Source organism: Meleagris gallopavo, chromosome 1, assembly GCF_000146605.3.
Source record: "Meleagris gallopavo isolate NT-WF06-2002-E0010 breed Aviagen turkey brand Nicholas breeding stock chromosome 1, Turkey_5.1, whole genome shotgun sequence".
NCBI classification, from domain to species: Eukaryota; Metazoa; Chordata; class Aves; order Galliformes; family Phasianidae; genus Meleagris; species Meleagris gallopavo.
In genome coordinates, this window is record NC_015011.2 from 189,668,483 (window position 1) to 189,687,673 (window position 19,191).

The window sequence follows — 19,191 nt, forward strand, 5'->3', positions numbered from 1 at the left end:
ACACCCACAGGGATGCTGACCCTTCCCACTCCCTGGGCAGCCTGTGCCATTGGTATACGCCATATTCAGTCCATATCCCAATGCTCTGGGATGCTTCCATAGTCAGATTTTGGGGAAGAGCGACAAACATCTCATAAATCTGTGATGGAACCAACGCCACATTGAGATAGAGCAAGGCCTGAAGGTTGACGTTGCGATCTCCATTTTGTAGAAGAAGAAAACAAGGTGTTTTCAAGAAGCATGGCCAGCATTATCCAGAAGCCTCCTACCAATGCTATGCTGTTTGTCTGTCCGTCCATGCGTGGGTAAATCCCAATGCCCGCAGCATCCAACCAGCCCTGAGTGAGGGGAAGGAAGCGTGGCAGGGGACACACAATTGTTTTGCTTGTTCAAATACTCAGGGAATGCAGGACAAACAGGAGGGAGAGCTGTGTTTTCCTGTGTTTGTCCTGAGAATGTTTTCATTAAGGCACTTTTTCCTCGTTCTTTCTCCAAGCCTTTGTGCCTCTAGTAAGGGTGAAGAGAGTTGATTGCAAGTGTCCCCTCGGGCTTTGTTATTTCGCCAGAATAACAGAGGGAGAACTTGAAAAGCTGTTTTTCCACCAGGGACTGTGTATATCCACCTCCTTCTCCATGCCCTTTCCCACAGAGGCAGTGGAGACGGGCTGGTGAGGCCTGGATAGCTCATCAAGTTCGAGTATGTGAATGTTTGATGTTACCCAGCAACTAGAGGTGAAGATAGTCAGGAAATACTTTGCCTGTTTGCACAATAGCTGTGTTTGATCTGCAGTAGGTTAACCTCACAGTCCCTTCAGGGACAGATAAGAAGAATGCACTTCAGCAGCAGTCACTGGCATGGAATATCACTGCAGGTAAATAAGGCCCCAGATGCCCTCCATCTTCTGTAATTCTTGCATCAAAGTCTTCCTGCTTGGAGGAGAAACCACGGCAGTGATGGCCGTCCAAAGAGCTGGGCAACGATGGTCCAAATAGGCATGCAACAATGGCCCAGATATCCATGGAATGATGGTCCAAATAGCTGTGCAAAGAATAGGATTAGTGTTGCCCTGGCACACTGTGGAAGGGAGAATTGCAGCAAGCACCCTGTATCTCATCCCCACCGTCAGAGCAAAATAATTTGTGTGTGTCATCAGCACAAAATTAGCCCTGAGCACATCTTCACATCGTCATGGAAGTCAACAACAAAGTCAACTGAGAAGATGAATGGGTGGGTTTTTAGCTGTTCAGTTAGGGAAAGTGATGAGCAGAAGCAGAACTCCCCCCATACAGTGCCTTTATATCCCATTAGACAATCCTCTGCTAAAGGGGCAGTATTTAAATATGGATTTATTTATACAGGAGCAGAATGTGACATCAGGTGTACGGTCAGGTTGGTCACACAAGGTAATTCCTTTTTCTTCATGCTAAAAGGTGCAGTCAAGCCCTAAAGCAGGCAAGTGGAGAACACCTGGGCAAAGGTTAACCAGGGTTTTGTTATCACAACCCCATCTCCCTGTGCAGGTGGCCTCTCTGCCACCGTCCTGCAAATCAATTTGTCGGGAGCAAAGTATGAGCATTCCCAGCCTGTGACACTAAATGCAGCACAGAGGGTTTTTCTTGCCTGAAGGACATTTCGGGGAAAACGTTTGAGTTTCACAGGGTGAGTGCACACAGGTAGAGATGGCAGGCTTTCCCCTGTGAGACCTGAAAAGTACCTGGGTCTCAGCCAGCCCGTTTTGGATACGGGGAGGACAAGTAACAAGGAATAAATCCATCCCTTTTAGAAGCAGGGACTAGGAAGAGTAGCAAGAAACAGATTCCATCTTTTCCAGATCTTCTGCAAACACCTGTAGTGTTCCTGAAAGAGTAGCTTGACTTTCCAAAAGCTACTTTCCAGTAAAGTTAGTGAGCTAGAATCATAGGACCATTAAGATCAGAAAAGATCTAAGTCCATCAAGTCCAACCACCAACCCTTTGCCACCATAGCCATTAAACCAAGAAGTGGGCTGCAGAAGCACCAGTTCTGTTCAGACATCAGAGAGGCAAAATAAGAATTGAGGAAGGGGAGATGGAGGGTCTTCAGGTTAGTTCTTAGAAGACAAGAATACTTGGAGGTGGCAGAAGGAGCCTTCAAGGTGATAGTGGTACAATGGCAAGGTGAGGAATGTCCCTTGGCATCAAGGTTTCTCAGGAGGCAGAGCACCCTGTGCCCTCATTTCCCCATGAAGCCCTACAGGACATTGCCCATAGCAACGTTTCATGCAGATCTCTCCTGGACTGGCACCACAGTCCTGCAGAGCTTGGCTGGAGAAACACAGCCCTGATCAGCCCATCCATGGCCTCGTGGATGGAGGTGAGGTGGGGAGTGCTGCAGCCATCAGTTTGGATATTAGGAACAATTTCTGTGCAAAAAGAGTGGTGATGTATTGGCACAGGCAGCCCGGGGAAGGTGGGATCACTGTCCCTGGAGGTCTTTCAGAGCCATAGGGATGTGGCACTGAGGGATGTGGTCAGTGGGCATGGTGGGGTGGGTTGGGGTTGGACTCGGGGATCTGAGAGGTTTTTTCCAGCCTGAATGATTATGATTCCGTGATCTTGTGCAGACATCTTAATTGACATTGGGATCTATTGCCACGAAGGGTATCCACAGCTGAGCTGGTGTGTCTGTGCTCTGGTTGGTCTATGGTGTACCTATGTGGGTCTTGGTCCCACAGCCCAAGCTTTTAAACTTTTACTTGTTGGAATATTTGCCCACATTAAGTACACACCATCGGAAGTAAAGAACCCATTTACAACCCTCAGCTCTTGCTACCAACCAAAGCTCAAAATAAATCCAGGTCTCTTATAGGGGAAAAAACAGACGTGCATTAGAATAAATCTCATATTATCTCACCTATCAGCCTTCATTACCAAAACTCTGTGAGTGTTGGAGATATTCATGGCCATGTTCAATTAGCGGGGTAATAAAATAAACATCTGTGTGTAAGTCAGGATTAAGGGCTGCCCTCCCAGCCTGGCAGAGCATCAGACCAACTGCCTCCTCCCCGTCTGCCCGAGGTCTGCAGCTGGCCTTGCTCAAGAAACACGTGCTGGTCGACTACAACCACATGCTGTCAGCAGAAGGAGTACATCTGGTGTCTGCAGGAGGATGTTTAGAGGAGGGAAGCATCTTTTCCAATGAAAAGAAAACCAAAGAGACTGAGGACACTGACTCAGCTAGCTGCTGGGATGCAACACATCCCACGACATCTGTGTGTCCTCCAATTACCAACGAAGGGTTTCTATCCCCTTTCCTCCTCTTTCTCCACACAAATCAGTGTCACACAGATGCAGTGTACAGACGGGACAGGTCCTTGGTCCTGCTATTCCCCCCACAGTGCTCAAGGTTCAGAAGGACAAAGCTGGACCACCCCAAGGTGGTCGCAACCCAAATCACACATCCAAAGAGATGACTTAGGATCACACCGTAGCTCTTTCGCCCAGAGGAGCTGCAGGTGCCCATCTCTGGAGGTGCCCAAGGCTGGGTTGGGTGGATCCTGGGCATCCTGATCTGGGGGCACAGCAGGGGGTGCCCACAGCAGGGGGTTGGTACTGGATGGGCTTTAAGGTCCCTTCCAACCCAACCATTCTATTTTTCAGTGATTCCATGATCTTTTTCACTATCTGGTGATTCCCTGAATGAAGGCAGATTAAGAAAGGAAAATCCAGCCCTAAATCAATAATCGGCGGCAAACAAAATAATTTCAAGCCTGTGACTCTTTTTGTGATGTACTTATCTGCCCACTGCTGGTCTGTGTTCAGATGCTGGGAAAATGTCAGGGCAGGCAGGTAAAGCCATCTTTGAACTAATTACTCAAAATGGCTGTATTTAGTAGCATTTCCTAGATCCTAGATGTGATCCACTTCATAAAAAACGTGGGAAAAGACATATTTTTCATCTTGTGAAGCAAGGCATCCCTGCCCGTATGAGAAGCACGGGATGCCCCAGATACCAAAAGCCCAAGAGGAGAGGATGAGGATGAAGGCTAAGATCCAAAACCCAGGTGGGTTCTGCTGCTGGGGCTCCCGTCCCATGCAGCACAGAGTGGGGGAAGGTCTGGGCTCATGGTGCCAACACACAGATCTCTCTTTACTGACAAAAACCATTGCCGACACAGTTCTCTGCAGGAGGACTTTCACCTGCTCCAGCCTGTGCAAGGCTCTGACCACAGGAATATGAGCGTGGAGGTGACACTTACATTTAAACACAGATAGATACACAATCGAACCCTTTATAGACATGCACTGGTCCAGTTAATATTAAACAACACCTTTAGGTGATATCTCCCCGTTTCTCCAGTCCGAGAGGAACCGACCACATTCTTCTCATAGCTTGTTTGCAGGTAGCTGAAACAAAATCTCCTGCCACAGCCCTGACCTGTATCCCCGAACAAAGCATCCCTTATTCAGTGAATAAGCAAAGGGGAACATCGGTTTTCAGATTATCTGCATCCCTCGGATGGGACGTGGGGATGGAAGGTCTCTGTTTGGTGACCCAACAACAGGGGCTTTATCACTGGGCAGGGATGAAAGGCCCATCACAGCTGCTGGCTCAGCCCGTCCGAGACAGAGCGTGTTTGCACAAACAATGCTGAAATTAAAACCCTGGAGTTCAAAACCTCATTGTCTGAAAAACGGTTCATGAATCCACCCCCCTCCTTTTCTAATAAAAAAGTGATGTGTTTTCTTCCTGCTGCAGTATAAGGTAGTTCTACACTAATGCTGGTCGTACAAATGTTGGTAAATTGCTTTTTGATGGATGAAGTGTGTGTGGGGTGCCCACGAAGTGGCTGATGGCTGGGCCCAGAGAGTGGTGGTGAATGGAGTTCCATCCAGTTGGTGATGAGTGATGTTCCCCAGGGGTTGGGACTGGGGCCTGTCCTCTTCAATATCTTTACTGATGACATGATGAGGGCATTGAGTGCACCCTCAATACGTTTGCAGATGACACCAAGTTGGGGAACGTGTGGATCTGCCTGGGGGTAGGGAGGCCGTATGGAGGGATCTGGGCAGGCTGATCGCTGGGCTGAGACCAATGGGATGGAGTTCAACAAGGTCGAGTGCCAGGTCCTGTGCTTTGGCCACAACAACTCAATTCAATGCTACAGGTGTGGGACAGTGGCTGGAAGCTGCAGGAGGAAAAGGAGTTGGGGTTTATCTGGCCTATCAGGATCTGAATGTAAGATATGGGAAAGACAAAGTCATCCTTGCAGAGCTAGCCAGCTCATGGAGAAGATTCTGAGCAGAGCAGAGTGGTCAGAATCAGAAATGTTTTTTCCCAGAAGCAAAATGAGTCAAAAGTCAGAGCTTCCCTGCGTGCTGCCCATCCCTCCCTGGAGCAGCTCAAGATTTCTGGCCCCAAATCTTCCAAGGAGATTTTTCCCACGCGATTCATAGAGTCACGTTAAGAGCTGAGACCACCCAGCTCTTCCCAATGCTCCGTTTGTGGTCTCTCATCACCAAAGTGCCACACTCACAACCCATACGGGTTTATGTCTGTTTTAAAGCCTAGAGTCCAGAGTGATCTCCCAGAAGAAATCTAAGCAGGGTGTGAAATAACAGGAGGATGCAAAGAGCCTGGACAAAGCAGGGATGTCATTCTGCAAACCAAGCTGTACCAGCAGAGCTGCTGCTACTTCCTCATGGTCACCAGAGGGAAAATGGACCCACTGGACCGGCTGCACTGGTTGGGCCAGGATTCGCTGCAAAAGCTTCTTGTCCCTGGGCTCCCATGGTGCCAGGGCTGGGTAAAACCCAAATGAACTTCAGTAATAAGCAAACAAATTCCTAATGATGCAGGAGGGGCAGGGCTGGATGCACAGCTAGGCAGAGCAGAGATGACTTTTCAACCTGTAGTCAGAGCAGGGTTGGGTACAGCGTCATCAGAGCATCCTATATTCCTAATGCAGGAGCATGGGCTGCACTCTGGCTGCAGGACGAGACAGTGTCCTATTCATTGATTCTGCCAACCTCAAAAGTTGAAAAGCATTTTGCTTTCATCCTCTGGACTGCAAAACGCATCCTCCTCTTCTCCAACCATGTTGGGCTCCACGAAGCAGAGAACTGATTCATTTACTTACAACAGATTAAAATAGCTCAAGGATCCTCACGTTCAGAGCAGGGACAAGCAGGACACTTGAAGGCATGCTCCACACATCGTGCCAGTAAGTCCAGACCATCTCCCCAGCAAGGTTTGGACTCACCCGAAAGACAGTCGGGCCCATGTAAAAATCCTCCCTTCAATCCAGTTTTTTAACGCCCCCAAAGAGCCCATCTGGACCTATTTCATAAGCTGTCCCACAGCAGAGTGCATCCCAGCTTAGGTGTGCAGCTGCTCACAATCCCAGCAGCACAGGAACCTGTTGGTCTCGTCTCTCCTCCACCTTTCTGCTCCACCTGCCTACATCCAGTCCCTGCATAAAGCATCCCAGCCTCCTCACCTTCTGAAAGAGGGCAGAGAAAGGCCGTCAGCATCTCCCAACGTTCTTGTGGGGCCAGACTGCCCGGACTTCTGTTGGTTCCATTTTCAGCTTCCCCTCCTTTCCCTGCTCTTTTTCCTGCTCTGGATACTCTGCAGCGTTTCCAATGCTTTAAACACACCTTTTTATCCTCTCCTTGAGAATCTTCCAATTCAGGAGTGCTCACATTCCATGGCTGGGCACCCCAAGTCCCATTTGGGGTGAGCAGCCACCACCAGAGTGCCGTGAACCACGGGGACACCAATGCAAATCCTCATTCTGACTGGTCCAACACCGTTCTTAGGGGCAGATTTCCCCCCTCAGTTTGCAGGACAGGTTGGAGAGGCCACTGCAAATTTGCTTTGAACATGAAGTAGCGTCTGGGGTGGAAAGGTTACAACAAAGACACTTCCAGGATTTACGCTTAACAGGACCAGCAGCCACCAACAAGCTGTGCTGGGTAGCGCTGCTGTAATGAGGAAAGCAAATATTATGTTACATAGGCGTAATGAGCTGCTGCTGCTTTGCAACACTGGGCCCATCCAGAGAAAAACCTCCTTAAATAGTTGGGATTACTCTGAGCAGCACCGGGGTGAGAGGAATAATATCTGGGGGGGGGGGGAACGACACCCCACATAACAGCATCTGTGTGCTGGGTGGGAAGCAGAGAGCAGCCGGCATCTCCCAGCCACAGATGGTTCCCATCAAGAGGATTTTTTTTCTCGTTAATCCCAAAACAAGCTTGAGCTATATTTTTATTTCGGAGTTAAGTGAAGGAAAAAAAGAAACTCCAGCATGACCCCTTGTTGTTCTGGCCTCACTCCCTGCTTGGCCTCTGCTCTGAGCAAGCAGAGAAAATTCATTTCTTGTCAGGGCAGATCCAAACAGAGACCCTGAGACCGACAGCTCTTGGGTGGTTCCTCCAGCTCTTCTTGACCTGCAAATTTATCCTGTTAAAGCTGGAAATGAGGGTGGAAATCCACCTCACTCCTCACTCCGTTACTGGTCTTAGCCAGAAGAGAGAACCTGAAAGAAATATTGGCTTTGGAGCAAGCAAGAGGTATTCTTTAGTGTGTCCCAGGACAGGTCTGTAAAGGCAGCCAAGGGTTGTGGTTAGTGGCACACCTCTCCAGTGATGCCAAGTGCTATGGTTGATGTCATTCCTCTCCCATGAGGAGCTCTGGGCCATCTGAAGGAGTTCAGGTGGAGCAAGGCCAAGCAACATCCTCGTGGGGTGACACCTCTGGTCCACGGTCCCTGCAACTCTAGGTGGTAGTGTTGTGCCCCTGACACCCGAAGGAGCTTAATTAATAGGAATCCATCTTCAGACAGATCTTCTGTCCCTGGCATTTGCACCATCATCACTGCTCCTGGTGAAGCTGGACATCCTCCCCTCCTTCACCTGCACCACCCTGCAGTGACTCACAACAGCATCAGACCGAGACTGGGCAGTGTGAGGAGGAAAACATTCCATCCATCCTCTCCTGTGCCTCAGGGACACGTCAGAGGGCACTGAGGACATGTCAGAGGGGTGGGGATGTCAAGGTAAGCTCTTCTTTTGGACAGGGAGGTACAGAGATAGGTGATCTGCTCTGGGAGTTGCTGCCCAGTGTGGGAACAAGTTACCAACCAACCAACCAGCCAAAGTAGGACCTGCCCTCCAAGACGTGCTATTCTGGCTGAGAAGAGCCAGGGGTAGGTTTACAAAAAGGGATTTAGAGATGAAGAAGAGGATGGCTAAACCAGCGTTGATGTCTTGCTTTGTGGTGTACAAAGAGTGTTGGTGCAGAGCTTGAAGAGCGAGGGAGCGTGGCTGCACAAATCACAGATTTCAGCACAGGAGACAATTATTCCATACAAGGATAAAAATAAGTGTTTTCTGCAGCAAACAGCCCTACTGAAAATTCTGCCAAGCTCTCCAGTCTGTGCCCACCCACTGCAAATCCTGTTGGAAAATTACAGAGAAACATGCATTTGTTTGTCAGGATGAGGTGGTCTGTTCTCCTGGAGATCTGCAATATCCGTGGTCATCCTGGAAAAGATACATAAATGGTCATCCGAATAAAGATATTCTCTCACCATGCTGCAGGTTGTGGGGACGATGCTCTGACCTTTCTGCCTTTGGTGTTCATGCCTGGCTAAATCACTCTGTTAATTAAGCTAGAGCTAAGACTTTTCTGTATTAACAACCTAGTTGGGAACTCCAGAGTGTCTAACCTGCAGGTGAAGCCTCCAGATGTACCCATGGATAACTGTCCTTTCAACAGCATCTCTGCAGCATTTGTCTTGCACCATGGCTTTAGTAGTGCATTGTGTTTTTGATGCCACTGGACTACATTTAGAGCAAGGGATGCCCTGGGGATGTGGTACAGCTGAGCCAAAACCAAGACCAACTGTGGCCACTGAGGTTTTTTTTGCCATGTGGATTCTCCAGTGCCTCTATGGATCGTGTTCAAGGGTTGGGCTCATATTTGAGCTCAATGGGTCGTTTATATCTTCTCTCTCTCCGCACCCAGTTTTGCAAAGCTTGGAGATGGCTACTGCCCAATAGTTGTGGCTGAAATTGGCCACAGGCTCCCAGAGTGGGTTGAATGGGACAAAGATGTAGAAAGTGAGCCCACCTAAGCCTCGTTCTCCCTTTGCAGGAGAGGCAGGAAGGCTGCATGGCACTGCACCACTGCCCATCTCCGACCACAAGAGATTACAGACGTCCTGAGCAGAAGGATTGTAGGAGTCAATCCCATGTAAGCTTTTCTATTTAAAGGAATAAACTACCCAGGAAAAGCAGGCTAAGATTAGAAACTCACAGGATTTCCTCAAGTTCCAGCCATCGGGGGATGGTTCATGCTTCTCCCAGTGCTCGAAGCCTGCGCCCAGAGCTAAGCACAGATTATGTTCTGCAGCTCCATCACAGAGCCAAAGCCCACGTTCAAAGCTAGTTTAATGCTGCTCCTTCTCTTTTTAAACCCTCTCTGGCATTGCTTGATTGGCAAATAGTTTTTCATGCAGGAGTGTATTGGCTTTGCTGGAGAGGCACAAGCAGGGGATGCTTCCTATGAAACGCATGCAATAAGCATCTCCTTGTAGTGTACAAAATGCTTTTTGTGTCCTGTGATGTGCTGGGGATTTGGCACTCAGTTCTGTTCTGAAGCCAAAATAACAACAACAACAATAATAATAGCAATAATAATAATAATAAATTAAACCAGGGATTTGGATTAAAAAAAACCAACAACCATAATGCACTTTGTGCCTTACTGGTTGGAGATTGGTCAGTCGTTTGGAGTCCAGGTTTGGTTCCTGGCTCTGCTGCTCCTCTCCAGCCTGGGAGAAATGCCAGCCTAAAAGATCCCCCTTTATCTTAGAGCAAAAAAAGTCAAACATAAATACTGAACCCTGGTAAGCACGATGCAGGTGTGCATGCAAGGGCAAATCCAACCAAATAACAAGTTCTGAAGGAAACCATTTTGGCCAATAAAAATAAGTCCTGACAACAGATTGCTCTCTCTTCTCTGTTTTAGGGTGCAGCAGTCCCACCCCAAAACCAGGGAGAGGAGGACCTAAGAGGTGCTGCAGCCTCCCTGCGGATGCTCAGCCCTGCGGTGCTTCCGCAGTAAAACAAAACAAACACCAAAGAGCTCTGGGATGACACACTGTGCCTTTCCCATCCCAGCACCACAGCAGGGAGGGAGGCAATGCTGGTGGTTGCTTTTTCCAGGCATATTCATGCAGGAGGAGCGTGACTCATCCCCTCCGTGGGAGTGCTCCATCCCATTTCTCCTCCTGGAGTCGTCCAAGTGTCCAACAAGGAGAAGATGTGAGGACAGAGCAGAGATCTCCTCCAGCCCCAGCCCTCAGCAGATGTGCTGTGATGTGCCTCTATAGTACCCAGGTGCCCTCCCAGCTGCCATGTGTGTGTTTTAAAAAGGAGGAAGGGTGAAATAATGGAACAGCAGGGACAGCTGCCTTTGCAAGATGTTTGGATGACTGGACATTAAGGGAAAGGCATCTTGTGTATAAACTGTCCTGTTGACAGTGATAAATTGTCCCTAGGTGCAGCCAGGGCTGGGCAGAGCACACACAGTGAGGGGCCTTGACCCACCCAGGAAGCTTCAGCTCATCTGAGCTTGTGAACAGCTGGATATTAGGTAAAATTTCTTTTCCAAAAGAGTGGTCAGTAACTGGCACAGGCTGCCCAGGGAGCTGGGGGAGTCACTGCCAGGTGGTCCATGACTCTTGGGTGGCCACATTTTGGGGTAAGCGTGTAGCCCTCGCTCAGAATGGCTGCAATCACCCTCCCTCTGCCTCCATCTCTTCTCTGAGACAAGCAGAAAACCCAGAAGCAGGACCTGCATCTTACTGTGCTCACACTACCCTACAGCAGTTCCTCATGTGACCCAAGACCTTAACTCCAAGTGCTGCACAACTGCAATCAATCCTCCCCATTTTACAATGCTGATAAAGGTCTAGGATAGCCTAGGTGTCAAGCCTTGCTTTCTCAAGGGGAGCATAAAAGACAGAGTCCGAAACTTGTTTGGATGTGATGATCTCAAAGGTCCCTTCCAACCCAAGTGCTTCTATGATTCAGTGAAAGGAAATCTAGGAAAACTGAAGGTCGAAGAGTCTGAAGGTGAACCTCATTTGCAGCACAATGTCAATGAGGTCACCAATGTAAGCACACCAACAGCAGCCAAGTGAGCAGGATGGCCCTGCCTTGAGCTAAGGCCAGTGTTTGCAGCCCTAGCCTCAACTTGTGCTGGCTGGGACATGTCTGACTTAATGCTGGAGGGATGTGTTCACCAGGAGACACCTTCCACGTGAGTCCACAGGGTTGAAGCATGCTTGAGCTATGTTGAAATTAAAATCCTGTGTTGAAACCATACAAAATTCAGGGCCTTCCATGGTTTCATCAGATGTTTTCAGTGAATTTCATCAAAAGCTCAACAGGAATTTGGGATTGTGGGCACAATCTTCAGTTGCAGCAGAGCATGCAGCCTCGCCCAGAGGTTGCTGGGCTCCTCCTGGAGTGAGTGAGTCTGCTTGTTCTTGCTGCCATGAATAGACCTTCTGATGCTATGCTCAGAGTCCTCCTCCTGCTTAGCCATCACCCAAGCTTGCTCAAATTCTGCAGAAGTTGCCTCAAAGTCACATTTTCCCCCTCCGTGTGTTAATTGCCCCTTCCCTCTACTGATTCCCTGTGTATTTATGGGCAGTAATGCCTCATCCTTTGCCTTCCTAGACTAAAAAAATGCTCATTTGGCAATGCAGAGCCTTCAGAAAGCCATGGAGATGTAACAGTAAACAAGGAGAAGGCTGAGGTTCTCAACAACTTTTCTGCCTTTGTCTTTTCTGATAACTGCTCACCACACAGCCCTCAAATGTTTGGTTTGGCAGGAGGGAATTGGAGAAGCAACATCCCTCCCACACCTATTTTTAAGAAGAGTACAAAACCAGGAACTACCAGCCTGTCAGTCTCATTTCTGTGCTGGGAAGATCATGGAGCAGAGCCTCCTGTGAAGTGATGCCATGGCATGGAAGGCAGGGAGGTGATATGGGAGAACTAGGATGGCTTCAGCAAGGGCAAATCATAGAATCATAGAATCACAGAATAGTTTGGGTTGGAAGGGACCTCAAGGATCACGAAGCTCCAACCCCCCACCACACGCAGGGCCACCAACCTCCACATTTCACAGCAGCCCAGGCTGCCCAGGGCCCCATCCAACCTGGCCTTGAACACCTCCAGGGATGGACGGGGATCCACAGCCTCTCTGGGCAGCTGTTCCAGCACCTCACCACTCTCTCTCTAAAGAACTTCTCCCTGACATCCAACCTCAATCTGCCATCCTTCAATTCCAACCATTTCCCCTTGTCCTGCTGTTATCTCCCCTTTCCAAGAGTTGATTCCCCTCCTGTTTGTAGGCTGTTTGCACTTCTTTTTAGAAATGCTGCAAGAGAGCTCTTGCAGAACCAAAATCGCAGTGCAAAGGATGAGATGTCTGCAAGAGAGCAGCTCCTCCAGGGTACAACTTCACAGCCCTTGGCCTCCTCTGGAGGGAAGAGCTGTCGAAACACTGGAAAGTATTACACATCATGGGGCAGCACCTCCTCTGGCATCGCTCTGACCTTAAGATCAGCTCAGGCAAGTCTTCTCTCTAGAGAATCATAGAATCACAGAATCATTGCAGTTGGAAAAGACCTCCCCAGTCACAGCCCACCCCACCATGCCCAGTGACTGGTCCCTCAGTGCCACATCCCCATGGTTCTGGAACACCCGCAGAGATGGTGACCCCCAAGTCCCTGGGCAGCTGTGCCACTGCATCACCACGCTTTGGAGAAGGAATTTTCCCTCATATCCAACCTGAGATCCCCTGTGATGCTGCCCAGGAGATAATTTCCTATGGGAACAGAGAGTTCTTATTGCAGTCCAGCCCTACCCAGGAGAAAAGGCTGCAGGTATGACAGGGACAGGTCCCCATCCCCTGGGAAGCCAGCTGGCATGCATTGTATTCACCAGTTCTGCAAAATGCACCAGCTTTGCCCCCCCAGCATCCCATGCAGGCATGGATTGAATGTCAGTGGAAAATAAATCCCTTTAACAAGCGTGCTGGGATGGATCAGCTGACAGGGTTTGCTCCAGTAAATCTCGTGGTCACACAACCCCCAGTGTGCAGCAGTGGCTGTCAACCTTTTCCATTTATAGGTCAGAACGGGAGCCAAGAGGATGGAAATAAAGTATTTGCAAGCAAAAGGCCATAGGGTTTAGAGGAGGAACAGCAATCCCCACAGATACAGGCTGTGGCTGCAGGGAGGCTGGCAGGGTGGGAACACAGACACGAAACAAAGCTGATGGAGCATCCCTGCATGTGTCTGATTCATCTTCTGCACTGAGGTCAGGGGCAGGGCTCTGGGCACAAGGAGAAGAATGCTGGGCCTGAAATCACCTCCCCACATGTCCAGTGCATTTCCAGCCCCACATCTCCTTGTGCAGGAGCAGAAAGCCAGCCCCAGGATGAATCACTGGGATAAAGCAGAACCTCCCTCAAAAGCAAGACCCCGATCCTGCTCACCCTCAGGATCCTGCCCTGCTGATGAACTGTGACAATGAATAACTCACGCCTTCAATTCTCCCTTCATTCAGCAGCTCCCTGCAGGGAGCACTGTGTCCTGAAGAGCAAGCACCATGCACCCAGAGCTGAGCACACAGGCACTCAGATGCCTGGCAGATCACCTGCTGACAGGCTGTGCTTATCCTGACAGGCTCTAATTGCTCTGTCCTGGTTGTATATGGGGTGAAACATCGTTTCAGTTGCTGCTTGTAATGCAGGCGGGTATCAGGGAGGGCTGAGCTGCTCTGCAGGGGGTTCCTAACCTTCAGCAACTGCAAAATGAATACAGGAGGGGACCTGCTCCCAGACCTGATATTTCACTTAAATCGTCCATTTCCTGAGCATGAGATGTTTCATGTCAAACCTGCAGGTGTTTTTATAAGGTTGATCTGTACGTTTTGTTGGCATTTGCATGGACACCAGTGAGTCTGAGGGCTGCCATTGCACAGTCAGGGCTTGTTGTGCATTCAGACAGCATTTGCTCTCCAGCCAGGTCAGATCATAGAATAAAAGAACATCCCAAGCTGGCAGGGACCCACAGTGGTCACTGAGACCAACCCCTGGACCCACACAGCATTCCCAAACCTAACCCTATATCAGAGCGATGTCCCAGCCTCTCTTTTCCCTCCCAGGAATGAAGAGGGTTCAGAGCATCCTCTGGTCAATGGGACAGTGAAAAGATGTGAGATGATAGGTGATGACCTTTAGTTGCACCAGGAGAGGTTCAGGTTTGGATATTATGGAAAAATCATTCTCCAAAGGAGTGGAGATGCACTGACACAAGTTGCCCAGGGAGTGGTAGGATCACCGTCCCTGGAGGTGGTCCAGAACTGTGGGGATGTGGCACTGAGGGAGGTGGTCAGTGGGCATGGAGGGGTTGGGTTGGTGATGTTAGCCAACTGACTGTTAGCCACTGAATGGTTTGAGTTGGAAGGGACCCCTAAAAGCCATCTGGTCCCACTCTCCGCAGTGCACAGGGACACCCAGAGCTTCATCAGTGCTCACAGCCCCATCCCCTGACTTTGGCTGTCTGCAGGGATGGGGCACCAGCATCTCTCTGGGCAACCTGTCCCAATGAACCTGTTTCAGGTTTTCCAACCTTAATGATACCACGATTCTATGATTCTAAGACTGCCCCCTGCAAGAGGATGGGATCCTGCTGCTGCTTCCAGGGCCAGAGAAGGGGACGGGCTCCCTCTTCCTGTCCTCTTGCGGAATAGCAGCATGGACCAAAGCATTTAAAACTAAACCTGGAAAAGGAATATGGGATGGCTCTGGGCAGCCTGGTTTGGTGGTTGGCGACCCTGCACATAGCAGGGGGTTGAAACTAGATGATCACTGTTGTCCTTTTCAACCCAGGCCATTCTATGATTCTATGATTTCCTGGCGTGCAGGTTGGGCACCCATTTGATTCTGGACTATTTAGGATTCTCAGCATCTGGAGAGGGTGTTGGCAGCATGGGGTGGGCTCTGGGCTCATTTGATAGACCACAGGGTACAATCTGCAGCCTCATTCCCCCAGCACTGAATCACAGAATCATATAATTGTTCAGGTTGGAAAAGACCAAAGATCATTACCACAACCCAACCATACCCTAACTCTAACAACCCTCTGCTACATCATGTCCCAGAAGCCAAGATGAGGATGTTCCCCTGCACAGAAGCAGCTGCTGCTGCATCTCCTGTGCTGTCTTTGTATCCAGGATGAAGCCAAGGTGAGGGCAGAAGGAGAAAGGATGGGAAGAAGGGGGTAAATATTTTATGCTGCAGAGATGGAATGGCTCATTCCTAACGTCTGTAGTACCAGTCAAAGATAAGCAAATTAAGTAAAACAAATTAGTCGTAACCACTTGGTTACTGAAGAAAAAAAAAAAAGAAAGAGAGAGAGAACAAGAGTCCAAGAAAGACCTCGATGAGGTCTGAGAGGGCACCAGGAGGGGTCAGATCTCATGGAGCTGACAGGGGAGGGTTGGGGAGGATAAGGCTGGGCAGCGGGGGGAGCCCCAGGCAATGCCATGAGGATGGGACTCAGTGCTCTGTAGGTTTCAGAGCTGTGCATGGGAACCCTGGGGGCCAAAACAGCGCTGCCACTGATGGCACTGGAGACTGAATCTGCCCCAGGCTGCTTGCTGCCTGCCACCCACATGGCAATGGGGTCTGTATGAATAACTAGATCTGTTCTCTGTTCTCCCAGCTCTCTGTTAGCATCTCCATTTCCTCCAGCCTCATCTCCTCTGTCCTTGCTATTTTTAAACTATTTCCACTCCTCTCTCCTTCTTCAGTGCAGCCTTTTCCATACGCCTCACTGACACTTCTAGTCCGGAAAATCCTCCTAAATATAATTATTCTCCCATATGTCAGCTCTGCTAGGGATCAGAGGAAGCTTGGAGAAGGACTGTGCAGTTTTTGTGGTTTTCCATCATTTTGGATGCATGGGAAGCTGCTGTCCACCAGCACACACAACAGGAAGCGCATTCCCTGGGCAGGATCTGGGGTATGGGACTGGAGCTGGGACAGGCAAGAGGAACCTCAATAGCCATACAGGCTGGGGGAGGCTTTTGCCTTGATTCAACACAAGGGCAGTGAGGGGGTGGGTGGCATTAGGATACATTTTCTGCCTATATGGAGCACTGAGATTCTTCAGCTAACAGGAAAACGCAGGTCGTAAGGTCCTACAGAACCACAGCATGGTGATGTCTCCTTGCTTCTCCAACACCTGATGTCCACAGAGCCTTATTTACATCAACTCTACGTCATCCCCCTGGCCAGTGACCCACCTTCAATGCACGTACAATCATGGGAGATCCAGGAAGCAGAGAAATGCTCGATGCAAAGGTATGGGGTGAGTCAATGGCAGAGCCTGGAGGTGATCCGTTACACATCCTGCAGTTTATGAACTTGCCTCCAGCAGGTCCTATTACTCCATTACCTGGAATTAGGGAGAAAGCCATTGTTAAATAGCTAATTAATCGAGACAGACCTTTACACAGTGACTAAATTTGAGGTTTGTTTGGAAAGTGGAGATAAACATGAGAAAAAATATTATGCAGCCTTGATGACTGTTCTTTTTTAAATTTGCTTTGTCTGAAAATTATACTTCAGGCTCCATTTAGCCCCTTTTTAGCCTGGAAGATTAGGGAAACAAAAAAGAACCCATGCTTCATTCAAAGTAAGTATAGTGGCTTTCCCTTTTTGCTACAAAACTGAACCAAACAAACAATGAGTTTGATTTCCTGGAGTGCCCCAGGGTAAAAAACTCCACTCCTCCCAAAACAGTGCTGGTATCACTAGAGGTTTGTGCAGCTGTTCCACCATCAGTGGAGAGAGATTTCTAGCTCATGGTTCTTCCCACCATGCGCATCCCATATGCACCAGCATCCAGCTGCTCATCTCTGGAGATGCTCATCAGACTTGCACCTAACCAGTATCTTCCAGGAAACCCAACACAGATTCAGCCACTCGTGTGCCCAGGGATGGGGCTGGCCCCGTCCTGGAGAGCCCCATTTTGTGATCTTGGTCCCACTGATGGGAATCAGTGACTTCCCAGACACAGGGGTGCTGGTCACACCAGTTGGTTTTAGTGAGGATGGACTAAGGGCTTCCCATCAACTTTGCAGTGCAGACTGGAAATGCGAGCCCCCAGCACTCATGTGCTGCCCCATCAGCCTCTTCTCACTGCTGCATCCTCACCTTTACTTCTCACTCCAGCTCAGCTCCTGCTCTGCAAGGTACATCTCAATTCCCACTGAATTCAGTGCTTGGAATGAATCAAGCACAGGAGACTTTCCCACCACTGAGGCCAGCTTTGCCCCTCAAATCACTTTCAGCAATTATTCCCATGGGGAAAAATCCAGATGTTTCATAGAACCATAGAATCACCATGGTTGGAAAAGACCTCCAAGACCATCCGGTCCAACCATCCACCACCACCATTTTCTCACTGAACCGTGTCCCTTAGCACAACATCTACATGGTTCTTGAACACATCCAGTGCTGGTGACTCAGCTTCATGCCAAAATCACAGAATGTGAGGATGAGACCCATGTATTGAAGGAGAGGTGGAGAAATGGCTTTTCCTCTAACTTCTGGCATTGTGTCCAGCTGGAGAATGGGAAAAGGCTAAGAAAAAAACACAACCTTGAGAAGTTGAAAAATAAAACAAGCAGGAATAAAAACAGGAGAGAAAAGGATGGGGGATTCCTGAAAAAAAAAAAAGAAACTTGGCCTGGAGATGAGGCACTACTTTGCACATCCAGCATGGCTTTGGAAACTGCAGTCAATGGTACTGCTGCGTACAACCATCACCAACAGATAGCGGAGACATCAGAAGTTTTGGGTTTGAGTGTTTCCCTTTAAATGAAGTGCAGCTCTTGGTCCATGTCCTGACCTATTCGAGGCTCCGGAGCTGCCTTGCATTCTTTGCTGCTGCTTCTCTATGTTCGGGCAGCGAATGAGCTTGAAATAAACCCCAGCTGGATGGAGCTGTGCCAGAACCACGCAGGAGAGGAGGAGGGCGGGTCTGAGAGGCTTCAATCCACATTTATCTTTTAACCACATCATTCTCCTCAGACTCGAATAAGGAGTAAATTACAGGGGGATATGAGACTTGTCCTGGAAGCCAACAGAGCCCAGAAGTGCAAACAGTTTAGAAAGACGGGCTCCATTTGTGCATGGCTGGCAAGTACCCAGCGTTCCCCTGGAGGTGATTAGGGGTGAGACAACAGTCCCCATTCATCACCTCCTCCCACTGTACCTCTCCCCTGCCTGCCTGGCCACCTCTGCTGCATGCTGAACAAGAGACCTTGTGTGCAAAACCCGAGTCCAGCAGCGCCAACGCCTCCTCTGGGCTTTGAAACAGCTTTGCATGCCACGGGTGCAATGTAAGAGAGGTTGCATTTGCTGTGCATTGGCCAGGAGCATGAGCTGTGCTGTTCAGAGGTGGAGGTGAAGGAGATCAAAGCAAAGCTGGGCATTCAAATTGGAGAAGGGGCATTGATCGTGGTCCTGTGGTGCTGCAAAACACATAGCGGGAGTCTGTCCCTGCCTGGGGTTTATGCAGACTGACCAGAAGTGGGAGAGAAGATGAGATGCAGAAGCTTCTCCTTGACTGTCAGGGACCACACAGCCTGCCAGATCCATGGATGGATGGAGACACCTCTGTGACTCCCTGTAGAGCTCCTTTTGGAGTAGGGATGCAGCACAAACCAGCACAGGTTTCACAGCACAGGACGCCTCTGCCCCAGCCTTGCACTCCATGCCTCAGTTTCCCCAGCCCTTGAGCTAATCAGCCTCACTTAGCTTTACAAAACCCGGAAATCTGCAGCTGCAGACCTTGCTGTGTGATGAGTCAGATGTTCCAGCTCACAGCTGCTGAATCCCATGTGGCTGTGTCTGTCTCCATGGGCTGCATTTGTCACTCTTCCTGCAGCCACAAGTATCTGAGTGCCTGAGAACCCCATGAGCTTCTGGACCCGTTTGGGAAGATGGGAAACCTTCTTAGGTTCAAGGCTTCTGTAAGCAACAGAGCTCCATCTCCATTGGTATGCTATGAATGAATATAACCCCTGGTCTCTGCGCTGAAATAGGGA

General features: G+C 49.4%; 1 long non-coding RNA gene across 4 annotated transcripts in view; it reads right to left on the reverse strand.

Annotated features, from left to right (window-relative positions):
- The window catches only part of LOC104909432, a 29,343-nt gene continuing 10,152 nt past the window's right edge, over positions 1-19,191 (reverse strand). For 3 of the 4 annotated variants that reach the window (XR_004158671.1, XR_002111209.2, XR_004158670.1), the window contains 2 exons: positions 16,381-16,532; positions 7,239-8,529 (listed from right to left, as the gene is read on the reverse strand). This is a non-coding gene — a long non-coding RNA (uncharacterized LOC104909432). Of the gene's footprint in view, positions 1,040-7,238; positions 8,530-16,380; positions 16,533-19,191 lie in introns of those variants that run through there. The other variant, XR_002111210.1, reaches the window with a different exon arrangement.